At 44.3% G+C, this 12,718-nt stretch overlaps 1 protein-coding gene across 14 annotated transcripts in view; it reads right to left on the bottom strand.

Moving 5' to 3' along the window:
* Positions 1-12,718, bottom strand: part of FER (FER tyrosine kinase) — a 429,890-nt gene that overhangs the window by 404,790 nt on the left and 12,382 nt on the right. The window contains exon 1 of one of the 14 annotated variants that reach the window (XM_073344642.1): positions 4,147-4,209. The exons of the other annotated variants lie outside the window; for them this stretch is intronic. The gene's annotated coding sequence lies outside the window, so the exon portion shown is untranslated. Of the gene's footprint in view, positions 1-4,146; positions 4,210-12,718 lie in introns of those variants that run through there. 14 annotated transcript variants of the gene reach the window in all.

The raw sequence follows: 12,718 nt of genomic DNA, 5'->3' as shown, positions 1-12,718 counted from the left end.
GAAGTTTGCTATGTGAAAGGGGTCACCAATACAAAAGTTTGAGAACCACTGCTTTAAAACATTGTCCCAGAAGGAGAAATCATAACGTCGCAGCAAAGCCTGCTGATTAGTCATCTGGGGGTGTACTTCAGCACTTGAATAAAGTTTCCTTCCAAAAAGATCAGGCTTTCATCCTTTTATTTTAAAGCAGATGCTTGCTGATACTCTTATTGACAGCTGAAACCACCTGTCAAGGTTCCTTCCCCACTCTGAACTCTAGGGTACAGATATGGGGTCCTGCATGAAAGACCCCCTAAGCTTATTCTTACCAGCTTAGGTTAAAAAATTCCCCAAGGTACAAACTTTGCCTTGTCCTTGAACCCTATGCTGCCACCACCAAGCATGTTAAACAAAGAACAGGGCAAGAGCCCACTTGGAGACATCTTCCCCCCAAAATATCCCCCCAAGCACTGCACCCCCTTTCCTGGGGAAGGCTTGATAAAAATCCTCACCCATTTGCATAGGTGAACACAGACCCAAACCCTTGGATCTTAAGAACAATGAAAAAGAAATCAGGTTCTTAAGAAAAGGATTTTAATTAAAGAAAAGGTAAAAGTATCACCTCTGTAAAATCAGGATGGTAAATACCTTACAGGGTAATCAGGTTCAAACATAGAGAATCCCCCTAGGCAAAACCTTAAGCTTCAAAAAGATACAAAAACAGGAATATACATCCCATTCAGCACAACTTATTTTATCAGCCACTTAAACAAAAGGAAATCTAATGCATTTCTAGCTAGATTACCTGCTAACAAGTTCTAATACTCCATTCCTGTTCTGGTCCCAGCAAAAGCATCACACAGACAGACAGACCCTTTGTCCCCCCCACCACACCTCCAGCTTTGAAATTATCTTGTTTCCTCATTGGTCAAGTGCCAGCGAGGTTATCTTAGCTTCTTAACCCTTTAAAGGTACCAAGATTTTATAGTTCTATATACAGAAAGGTGGTTACCCTTCCCTTTATATTTATGACACCACCTAAGACCCCAGGGGAGAAGGCATGAAATGTTCAAACCCCTGCAAAGGAACATAATACCCACTCATTTCTTTCAGCTGTAGGTGACAGGAAAAATGCAGTTTGACACAGCATTTTAGTGGGCTCCAGAATAATTTCACTTATTGAAAGTGCAGCTTGAGAAGTTCCCACTGATCCCAAGTTATCAACTAATCTGTGAGTCCTCTCTTGAACCCCTTCCACCTGAATATCTAAGGCGAAAGCCACCCTCTTTAGAAGGTCCTGGTGGCTCTATCATCAGACAGTGGAGGTACAGAACCCTTTGACACAACAGTCTCATCTGGTAATGAGGAAGAAGCCAAGGCAGTCTGAGATGGAATTCCCTCCAATTCTTCCAAGGGGGAATTTACAGAAACAGATAGCTCCTGTTTGGCACTGAGCCCGGTACTGGGAGCAACTTCTTGCAGGTCTTGACAACACCTACTGGAGGATGTAGAGAGAGGAGATGGCAAAGATGATCTAGAAGCAGGAGGAAACTCCCAAGGGTTCCAATATAACCATTGATATGGCCCCAAAACCATTTTCTTTCTAACATAAGAACAGCCATACTGGGTCAGACCAAAGGTCCATCAAGCCCAGTATCCTGTCCTCTGACAGTGGCCAATGGCAGGTGCCCCGGAGGGAATGAACAGACAGCTTATCATCCAGTGATCCATGCCCTGTTACCCAATCCCAGCTTCTGGCAAACAGAGGCTAGGGACAACATTCCTGCCCATCCTGGTTAACAGCCATTGATGGACCTATCTTCCTAACCAAGAGTGTCTACCAGCTGGTCATCATGGAGCTTCCACTGGATATCAGGGTGGAAACTCTTCAGAGGAAAGTGGTGGCTTACATGGCATGACCATGACATATATGAACCCACTTATAAATTAGATAATGAACCAGAATCATCCAACCAGGGAAGTGCAGCTTCTGTTGGTGTCTGGAATCCAGGGAAGATGGCATCAGTGAAATCATTGACTGTTTACCTATCAACAGCAGCATACAATGGAGGCACCACAGTAACTGCTGGTGCCCGCTTAACCATAGATTTTCTCCAGTAGCCAGAGAATCCTCATGAGTACCAAGCAAGAAGACTCCTGTATTGCCAGTGAAGTCAGCACCAAGAGGCTCAGCAGACCATGTGTTGCAGCATATGCTTCAGGTGTTGTCAGCATCGGTACAGACTCCTGCTGCTGCTGAGGCAACAAAGACAGCACCACAGAGCTAGGTGGTGCTGCCCTAGAGGTTGATCTCAATGGCACAGCATCAGACTCAATGACCTTGTCTGAGGACCTGCATGCACCAGGGCATAACTCAGCCTTACGTGCACTCTACCCTTTTTCTCCACATGCTTACTGGATTTTGGTGCTGTGGACCTCGATCTCTTAGACACGGAATCTTTTGATGTTGTCTTCTGACAACAGACGTGCTCCGTACACACTGATGGTGGACACATGGCTGCCTCCCTTAGAAGGTCTTTTAATCTGAGCTCCTGGTCTCTTCTAGTTCTGGGCTTAAAGTTCCTGCAGGTTTGGCACCTCTCTGTGACGTGAGCTTCACCTCAGCACATCAAGCACCTGAAATACAGGTCACTAACTGGTATCGGAATCTTGCAAGCACCACAGGGCTGGAAGCCTGGGAAAGGAGGAATGTCCTAGCACCGGACTCTGGTACCCAAACAGCAGGAATCACAGAGTACAAAAAATACGGCAGAAAAAGGAAACTTCATTTATCCTATTACTAAAACTATCATCAAGTACAACTATATACACAACACTAACAATAGGAGAAAACTTGCAATAGCAAGGAACAACTCCCCAAGAACCACCATGGACAGTAAGAAAGAACTGAAGAGGTCTGGGAACGGCTCTACTCTTTTTACCATTGAACAACAGCATGAGGCAGCACAGTACGCATACACATCCCCAGCAAGTATCTCTGAGGGAAAAATCTCCCACTGAACATGCACACACCTGAAGTGGAATGGACTCGTGGTATCATTCAAAGAAGATTACCTTCTTAGCAGCAGCATTTTAATGGACTTAAGGGAAAGAAGGTTGCAGGTAGCAAAACCAGAGAACAGGAATACATGGAATCATAGGGTTAGAAGGAACCGCAAGGGTCATCTAGTCTAACCCTCTGCCAAGATGCAAGCAAAAAAAATTAAGAATTGTGAGGCACATAGATACTGTGGTAATGGAGCCCATGTAAGTACTTAGAATAGCTAATTAGAGGAGGTTGCAGGAGTTAAAATACAAGATAAGGTCCTAGACCACAGCTTAAGTGGAGTGGGAAGTGAGGCTGGTTCTTACAAATATTATGTATGAAAAAGAGACAAGACTTGGACATAGCCTGGTGCATAGGTGTAGATGCAAGCTAAACTGATGTGCTATATTTAGACGGATATGAAAGTGTCCACTTAAAGTTTTACCAGTTTTAACATTATACTTTTAGTTAAATTGGTTGAACTTTATTGTTTAGACAGCTGGTGTGAATGGGAGGAGAAAGTGTTGTACATTGTGCCAGAGAGAGGGTGAACAGACTGTTTTACAGTTCTGTGCAGATTCTTTTTAGAAAACTAATAGTAGAGATGCACCTCATTTGAAAATCGTTAGGACACAAAGGGCTACAGGACAGGAGCTGAGATCTAAATAGACAATAGTCAATAATCCTTTCAGGTAACACTGTTACACTACAGCAACTAAACACCATTTTATTGTGGAAAAAGTGTGGAACTCCCATTTCTAACTGACAAAAATAGAAAACACTCTAGAAATGATACTTATTTTACAGGCATAATGGAGTACTAGCAGCTGTACAACACATAAGGAAAAGAATATATAGGCAAAGGTTGTGAGCATTACAAAAGTCACCACCACTGGAACGGGCATCTACTCTGGATGCAGACGCCCTTGCTAGAAGCCCCAACTGCAACTGAGACCCCACTGTGGCAGGCACGGTACAGACACACACAGAGTAGGAGACAGTCTGTGCACCCAAGAGTTTACAAACGCAAGTTTGTTTCCAGCTCCCACATCACAAATATATTTCATATATTTCAAAAAAAGCCACCAAACAACGATTAGACGAGAAAAAAAGTTACTTACCTGTACAGTAACTGTTGTTCTTTGAGATGTGTTAAAGGATGGGGCCACCCTGATCCCCTTTCAGTTCCTTCACACAGGAATCTTGATGCCATTAGACTCTGAAACAGCAGGGAAGTAGGGTGGTTCATGGAATATATACTAGCACAACACATCCAAAGAACAGTTACTGTACGGGTAAGTAACCTGTTCTCTCTCCTTCCAGCAATTGCACACATATATATTCCACTTCAGGTGATTTCCAAGCAGTACTCCTTAGGTGGCAGGAAATTCAGAGTTTATTTGGTTGGACAAGGAACGAAATACAGATTCCCCAAAGTCTGAATCAGCTCTGGAAGCTACTCCGAGGGCATAATGTCTAGCAAAAGCACTTCAAATGTCCACGTTTTGGATGTTATTCAAAAAGGCCACAGAGACACCTTGAGCTCTGATGGAATGAGCAATTTTCTCTCAAGAGGTGATACATTAGTCAGACTGTAACAAGACTTGATACAGATCAAAATTATATGTGCATAAACTGCTTGGTCTCTCATTCTTTCTGCATATACAATATAAAAAATTGACAGAGAAATCATTTGCTTCAGATGGATTTTAGTTAAAAATGGAGTGTGGGGTCTCAAAAAACTCTCTTTGTGAAAGACTGCATAAGAAGTCTGAGTTTAAGCCAGAAGTGACCACAAGATCTAATCTGACCTCCTAAATATCACAGGCCACCACCATCACCCACCCACAAACTAAACCCAACAACTGAAATTAGACTAATGCATTACAGCCCACAGGAAACTAAACGATTATCTGCCACAGGCAGAGAATAGGAGGGCCCGAGGTGCATCAGTGCTCGAGACCCGCATAATGGCAGGGAAATTATTAACATATCTGACATAGATCCAGATAATCCTGGCAAATGACCCATATACATATGCTCCAAAGGCAGGCAAAAAAACTCAAAGTCTCGGGGAAAATTCCTTCCCAACCCCACATACAGCGATGAGTTAGACCATGAGCATGTGAGCAAGAACCAGCCAGCCAATCACCTGAGAGAAAGAACGCTTGGCGCGACCTCCGAGGTTGACCCTCCCCACCCACTATCCTATCTCCAGCTGTGGCCATCCCTGACGCTCCAGAGAAAGCACGAAAAAACCCCTCCCAGAATGCAGGAGTGAGAGGAGGGGATTCCTTCCTGATGCTGCCAGTGAAGCATGAGCTTTAGGGACATAAACCGGAAGTGAGCCCCATAGCATCACAAACAACCCTATCATCCAATCACACTCAGACTGGTCCACCTGTCTCTTACAACTAATTAAGTTGTTTGCCCCCACAACTCCTATTGGGAGGCTGTTCCAGAAGAACATCCCTCTGATGGTTAGAAACTGTCATCTAATTTCCAGCCTGAATCTGTCATGGTCACCATAAGAGCTTGTAGCTCTCCTGCTCTCTTCTCTGATGTTATTGCTACCATCTTAGCAGACAGTGAAATAGAAGAAAGGTCAACCATTCAAATGGGTGACTCATGAATCTTGTCAAAACTAGGTTTGGTACTAGTAGGAAGGGATGACTTCACAAATAGGGAAGTTAATCCTCATTAAACCCCTTAAATATCTCCCAACCATGAGATATAAGAAAAAATCAATAATCTTTTAACAGGATTAGGCTCATTTCAAGGGCTATTAAGCATAATGATGGGGGAAAAATGGAAACAAAATACATTTTCCATTCTTCTCCTTAATATCTTCACTAATAGGAAACAAGCAAATAGCAACAAACATAAGGAAAATGAGACTCAGGAGCAAAATTAAAAATAATTCTGAACCTTTATTTTACCACTGACAGTGGCACCCTCACCCCAATTAGGCATCTGAAGATGTCTAATGGTTCAGTTTATATGTAGTGAGTGAGGGGAGTGATCACAAGAAAGATCCTTTTGCAAATATCTTTCACTTAAGGAGATGTGCTCTCTGTTCAGGAAATAGCAATGTTGTGAAAAAAGCCTCATTATCCTCAAGATACCATTTTACCTAATGCTTCACAATCCTCTAAGATACATCTCATCCACTCTGACACACGTTTTCCATAACTTTCTCTTTCCTTTTCAAATGGAAGGAAACGCAGTGGTCTTCTAGCTTTGTCATGTTTCAAGTGCTCTTTTATGCAGGTGTCTTGGACTTACACACAACAAGAAATTCACTTTTGAGACTTGTCAATGGAAGTGTCTAACTTTGGGAATAAACTCTGATGCTGTTTTAAAGACCATTTTATCATCATGAAACACACTGTGAGGCTCTTCCACAGCAGGGCCATAAGTTCTGAAAATCATCTAGCAGATATCATTGTGATGAAGAAACAGGTTTCAATAGACTGAAAATAAGAATATTACCAGAAGCTTCTTCCAGAAGCTTTTGTTTTTGGGAGGGTTTTTTGTCTCTTTGTTTTGTCTAAGATCAGTGGTAGAGTGTGTTCCAGTAACTGGCATATGGTTGGGATAGAGAGTCCATTTTTGAAGAGACAAGCATTTGAATCACTTCCTCCAAGCACACAACCTGGGCTACAATTTTCCTCTCAACTGCCAAGCAATTAGATTTAGAGAACTGACATTAGGTTGTAATACTTGATCCTAAGACACAAAGTTTGGTCTCTTTAGGAGAGAAACAACAGATCCTACTCCCTGAAAAAACGTAGCTATGGTTTGGTGTTTTGCCAGTTTGTAAAAAGATCTGCTAATAGCAAGTCCAGAAGATTTAGCAACACCTCACTATGAAGAAAACATTCTTTTTTGACATGGACATGGTGACCAACAAGATATTCCATATGTATTCTCTGCCCCAACATGTCCATTGTGTTTATTCTTATTTTTCCCAGATAGGCTCGGGTATTCCCCACCATTAGTTTGAGCCTCCTGGAGCACGAGAGGAAATGATTGTACTGGGAACCTGCACTCCACAAGCAAGGTTCAAGGTGGTGCACGTTCAGGTGCATAACATCAACTGCTGTACACTTTTGGTATGCCCATTTCAAAGATGGTATTACAATGCATGAAACCCAGGAGAAGCTGAAAAAAGTATAATCATGACAATCCTATTTTTGGATAGCTGGCCAATCCTTGTTTGAATTTTGTCACACCTTTCAACTCTCAGCAAAGTTCCTGTCAATGAGATATTATTTCTACTTCCAGGTGAGAGTTACATGATGGGCATAGTGAACACTATACAAGTTCAAAATTTATACTTAGATTTTTGAGCTCTTTTTATATTACTTCTCAGCTTCCTAGAATAATGATGCTCAGATAAGAATGAAGGCGTAAATATAGGTCGTCATGGTTACCAGGCAAGCTGCACAGTTGTCCCTTCTTGGGCTATCGCCAAGTGCATCAACCAAGTGTCAGGCCTCAGACCTTTAGCTCTCCTTGGGAGGAATTCTGCAAATTCATCCCCTCTTACTGCAGGACCTGAGTTCAGCCCCCCGAATATCAACTCTGGCTACCTCAGCAGGGCTAACAGCATTTGGACCTGTTTTTTCTCCAAGCCAAGATATAAAAAAACAAAACCAGAGTCGTACACAATTTCCTTACCTGAGCTTAAACCTATTTATAGCTCTGGTGGGTCTGTCTTATTCCTCATTTCTGACTTAGGAGAAAGAGCCTGAACTGCTTGCAGCCTTATCAGTTTGTCTCTGACTGAGGGCTTGTCTTCACTACCAGGGTAAATAAACCTAAATTGCCCTAATCCAGCTACGTTAATCATGTAGTTGGCATCATCATACCTTAGGTCGACTTACCCTGCTGTGTACGCTGCATTGCACCGACGGGAGACGCTCTCCGATCGACTTACCTTACTCTTCTGAGGGAGCTGGAGTACCGGAGTCGATCAGAGAATGCTCTGCCATTGATTTAGCGGGTCTTCACTAGATCCACTAAATCGACACCCACTGCATCGATTGCAGCAGTGTCCGTCTCCCCAGTTGCAAAAACAACCCGAGTCTTCTGAGCTTGCCAGTTACTTCACTGACACACCCAAGGCCACCTCTCCCAGCTCACTCAAAACCCCCTCCTTTTCTAGGTTCTTTTAGATTTTAGAACTCCTTTGATCCCAAGCTTAGGCTTGGAAAGAGTAAAGCCTCCTAATCTGGATGGATCCAGAATTTCTCCCTCCCCCCACAAACGGATGGCCCAGCTATCATTACCTTTGGAGCGGAGTACCTGAGGCTGACTAACCTGAAGAGTTACTGACTTTAAATGGGTCATTGGTTTCCTTTTCCTTCTCGGTTCTGTAACCCTTTATAGCCTCCTCTGACTTTATGTATTCAAACAACTGAACAGAGAAACAGTCATACATATTTATAAAAAATACAGGCATTTTTCCAGTTGGCAACATAGGTGTCCTACACTACCACCATGGGGCAGGAGTGAGGAAAGGAAGACAGTGACTTTTCAAATAGGCAAGCTTCAGTTGTTAATGGTCTTGATAGGGTTATGTACATAAAACTCAGCCTAATCTACTGAAATTACAAGATCTCCAGAGCACATTACAGCACGAATTGAGGCTGTCTCCATCCTGAAGTTTGTCATTTTTGTGAACACACTTGGATTGTTTCAGATCTAAAACTGCTCAGCCTCTACTTCTTTTATTCAATGGAAGAAAATGAAACAGAATACTTAACACAGGAGAAGGAAGTGGAAGATGTGGCCTCATAAACCAAACTGGATGATCAGGGTGAGATTTTGAGAAGAGAAGCTGCACAAGTATCTGATAAGTGTTTTCTTCTGTAGCTTTGGTTCCAGTATTTATTGCACTTATAAAGTTGCACCTCTCTGGGTACACAACTGTTGTAGCTAGAACAAAAGGACAGTTACAATGTCAACTGAGGTTTGAACTCTCTTTTGCCTGCCCTATAAGGAAGTGTTAAACAGCATTAATGGATTTGTTGGACTTGTACACTGCTACCTTCACCAACACAGTTGTATTCCTGTGAACTTGGAGGAACAAAAGATCTGCACAAAGTGTGTGTCTGAATTCCAGAGCACAGCCACCAGTGACAGAGTCACAGAACTGGCAGGCATGCCTTGAACAATAGGGCACATATCACATCACAAAAGTACCCTCCATTAAAGAGGAAGCCATGAAACTCATTGTTTGTGGGGTCAATGGTCTTCAAGACATCACACTAGTTCATGGGTGCTCTAGCCACTGGCGGCTGTTGTAGAGTCTCCGAGTGCAACTGCACCCACAGAAATCAGGCCCAGATGTGCACAACTCACATGGCTGAGAGCACAGCTGGCACCAAGGTCCCACTCTGCCTGCCAAACTCATGACAGCTCCTCTCAACATCATGGACCAACAGAGAGCCAGGAACCAACAAGGAGGAGCAATGCAAGCTGGCTCTCCTTGTCTGACCTGGAACAGAGCTACTGAGTGGCGGCAGGGAGAGGAAGATGGGGGTGGGAGCCTGTTACACTGCCCCTGAGTCAGGGGTACCTAGTCATTCTGCTCCTGCCCATTCTGTGCTCCAATGCCAACTTTCTCCTGGGGATCCCAGGGGAAGAGGCAAGAAAGGCTAGATGTGGGGCACAGAGAGGAAGACCATAAAATCCTTTCCCCCCAAGGAAGCCTCCAAACAACAGGGAGAAGTAAGGAGCAAGGGGATCAGGGAAGCATGGCAGGGACCCATAGGAGTGGATAAGGGGGGTCCCTCAAGAACTGAAGTTCCTGGGAGCAGGTGGGTGTAGGGGTTCATATGGGGAAGGTAAGGGCTGCTGCTTTTCTGAGTTTCTGTTATAATCGTAATTAAACCTTTTAACGCAGAACTGCATACATGTGCTGTACAAGAGTTTTGCATAATCAGTCTCTTGTACAGTAGCACATGTATACAGTTATAGCAGCACAGCAGGAGTAAGTCCAGTGTAAGGAGACTTGATTATGATTACTGTTTATTATGTCTCTACCTGTCTACACAGTAAAGATTTACTGCACCAATGATACTGCCAAGAATGACCTTGAGCAGATCACTGCAGACTACGTGGCTCTGGGAAGAAGGATAAAGGAGTTTGAGGCGCAAGTGGTGTTCTCGTCCATCCTCCCCGTGGAAGGAAAAGGCCTGGGTAGAGACTGTTGAATCGTGGAAGTCAACGAATGGCTATGCAGGTGTAGTCGGAAAGAAGGCTTTGGATTCCTTGACCATGGGATGGTGTTCCAAGGAGGAGGAGTGCTAGGCAGAGACAGGCTCCACCTAACGAAGAGAGGAAAGAGCATCTTCGCAAGCAGGCTGGCTAACCTAGTGAGGAGGCCTTTAAACTAGGTTCACTGGGGGAAGGAGACCAAAGCCCTGAGGTAAGTGGAGAAGTGGGATACCGGGAGGAAGCACAAGCAGGAGCGCGTGAGAGAGGAGGGCTCCTGCCTCATACTGAGAAAGCAGGACAATCAGCGAGTTATCTCAAGTGCCTATACACAAATGCAAGAAGCCTGGGAAACAAGCAGGGAGAACTGGAAGTCCTGGCAAAGTCAAGGAATTATGATGTGATTGGAACAACAGAGACTTGGCGGGATAACTCACATGACTGGAGTACTGTCATGGATGGATATAAGCTGTTTAGGAAGGACAGGCAGGGCAGAAAAGGTGGGGGAGTTGCACTGTATGTAAGAGAGCCGTATGACTGCTCTGAGCTCAAGTATGAAACTGCAGAAAAACCTGAGTGTCTCCGGATTAAGTATAGAAGCGCGAGCAACAAGGGTGATGTCGTGGGAGTCTGCTATAGACCACCGGATCAGGGGATGAGGCGGACGAGGCTTTCTTCCGGCAACTCGCAGAAGTTACTAGATCGCATGCCCTGGTTCTCATGGGAGACTTCAATCACCCTGATATCTGCTGGGAGAGCAATACAGCGGTGAACTACAGCCCAGTCAGCCTCACCTCAGTCCCTGGAAAAATCACAGAGCAGGTCCTCAAGGAATCAATTCTGAAGCACTTAGAGGAGAGGAAAATGATCAGGAACAGTCAGCATGGATTCACCAACGGCAAGTCATGCCTGACTAATCTAATTGCCTTCTATGACGAGATAACTGGCTCTGTGGATGAAGGGAAAGCAGTGGATGTGTTGTTCCTTACCTTTAGCAAAGCTTTTGACACTGTCTCCCACAGTATTCTTGCCAGCAAGTTAAAGAAGCATGGGCTGGATGAATGCACTGTAAGGTGGACAGAAAGCTGGCTAGATTGTCAGGCTTATCGGGTCATGATCAATGGCTCCATGTCTAATTGCCAGCCGGTATCAAGTGGAGTGCCCCAACGGTCAGTCTTCGGGCCAGTTTTGTTCAGTATCTTCATTAATGATCTGGAGGATGGCATGGATTGCACCCTCAGCAAGTTTGCAGATGACACTAAACTGGGAGGAGAGGTAGATACGCTGGAGGGTAGGGATAGGATACAGAGGGACCTAGACAAATTGGAGGATTGGGCCAAAAGAAATCTGATGAGGTTCAACAAGGACAAGTGCAGAGTCCTGCACTTAGGACGGAAGAATCCAATGCACCGCTACAGACTAGGGACCGAATGGCTAGGCAGCAGTTCTGCAGAAAAGAGCCTACGGGTTACAGTGGAAGAGAAGCTGGATATGAGTCAACAGTGTGCCCTTGTTGCCAAGAAGGCCAATGGCATTTTGGAATGTATAAGTAGGGGCACTGCCAGCAGATCGAGGGACGTGACCGTTCCCCTCTATTCGACATTGGTGAGGCCTCATCTGGAGTACTGTTTCCAGTTTTGGGCCCCACACTAAAAGAAGGATGTGGAAAAATTGGAAAGAGTCCAGCAGAGGGCAACAAAAATGATTAGGGGACTGGAACACATTACTTATGAGGAGAGGCTGAGGGAACTGGGATTGTTTCATCTACGGAAGAGAAGAATGAGGGGAGATTTGATAGCTGCTTTCAACTACCTGAAAGGGGGTTCCAAAGAGAATGGATCTAGACTGCTCTCAGTGGTAGCAGATGACAGAACAAGGAGTAATGGTCTCAAGTTGCAGTGGGGTAGGTTTAGGTTGGATATTAGGAAAAACTTTTTCACTAGGAGGGTGGTGAAACACTGGAATGCGTTACCTAGGGAGATGGTAGAATCTCCTTCCTTAGAAGTTTTTAAGGTCAGGCTTGACAAAGCCCTGGCTGGGATGATTTAATTGGGGATCGGTCCTGCTTTGAGCAGGGGGTTGGACTAGATGACCTCCTGAGGTCCCTTCCAACCCTGATATTCTATGATTTCATAGCTGCTTTAAGTGTTCATCAGCTAATGCAAAATTACAGTTTAATACCAGGTAGAAATACCCTGGAGCTACCAGACTGGGCCCTCTCTGTCTCCTCACACCCCATCCCTGTGCAGAAGGCAGCAATTTCACAGGCTTGGACCCTCTCTGACACACCCCATCCCCTGCCTATTTATTCTTCATTATGAAAACAGGCCTACACTACACCATCTAGATGTCATTATAATCAACTGGCATTTAAAGAATTCCTGGAATTACTTTGATATATGTCTCTTAAATAAAAGGAGATGAAAAAAACTTTGCTCATGAAACCTGAATCATCTTTATTACTAAATA

This window comes from Lepidochelys kempii, chromosome 5, assembly GCF_965140265.1.
Source record: "Lepidochelys kempii isolate rLepKem1 chromosome 5, rLepKem1.hap2, whole genome shotgun sequence".
Taxonomy (NCBI): domain Eukaryota; kingdom Metazoa; phylum Chordata; order Testudines; family Cheloniidae; genus Lepidochelys; species Lepidochelys kempii.
Note: the sequence above shows the minus strand (reverse complement) of the source record. Positions and strands in the feature narration are given on the sequence as shown.